Below are 873 nucleotides of genomic sequence, written 5' to 3' on the forward strand. Positions count from 1 at the left end.
TTCTGCTCTGAGGAGCGGCGCCCCCATTGGCCGGTTCGAACGGAAAACAAGGCGTCCCGCGCGCCAGCTTTGGAGGCCCCCGCGCAAAGGAGCCCGGGGGCTGTAGTTTCCCTCCCTGGGGCGGAAAACTACAGCAAGCCACGCCCTCAGGGTGGCGGGGGGGAGGAGTGGGGCAACCCCCAGCCCAGGGTGACAGGACGCAACATGGCACACAGACGGGGAGCCTCAGGTGCCCACAGCTGCATCCTGCTCCCCTAACCCAGCCCCTACCCCACTCCCACGCTGGGGTCTCAGTCTGCTTCCCCACCTGCCCATAGACCAAGCTGCTCTCCACACTGCCCAGCTGCCGCAAGTGTGCACCCCCTGCAAGCTGCCAGCCTGCTCAGGAACCCACTTCCACCTTCTTCTGTGATTTTCATCATCATTCAGTGTCTTTGAAACCCCATTTTTTAATCGAGGCAAGCCCAAAAAGGGATGCAACCCCAAGGTTGGGAACTACTGATGCCCGTGCTCTGCCATGGGGGTCCCAGGCCCCTGGGCTGGGCTGGTTGCCGCTCCCCACCCCTTTCTGCTCCACGTGGTACGGGGGAAACGGACAGCGACGAGGACAAGCAGATGGGAAGACAGCAAGAAGGACAGGAGCAGCAGATCCTCCAGCAAAAACAGCAAATGAACTGAGTTTGTCTTGTCCCCAAAGGTGGGGTTTAAAGACAAGGGGATTGGGAGAGACGATGCCTGGCTGCCGGGCGCGCAGGAGCGCCTTAGGCTCCTATAGTGGGTGAACGAGGTAATGAACAGGGACTAGAAGGTGCAGGACGGGGTTTTGGTGCTTGGTGGCATGGCTGCAGCCCATCATGGGGCACTGGTAGGAGC

The sequence above is a fragment of the Crocodylus porosus genome, unplaced genomic scaffold (genome assembly GCF_001723895.1).
Source record: "Crocodylus porosus isolate Cpor-Errol unplaced genomic scaffold, CroPor_comp1, whole genome shotgun sequence".
Lineage (NCBI taxonomy): Eukaryota > Metazoa > Chordata > Crocodylia > Crocodylidae > Crocodylus > Crocodylus porosus.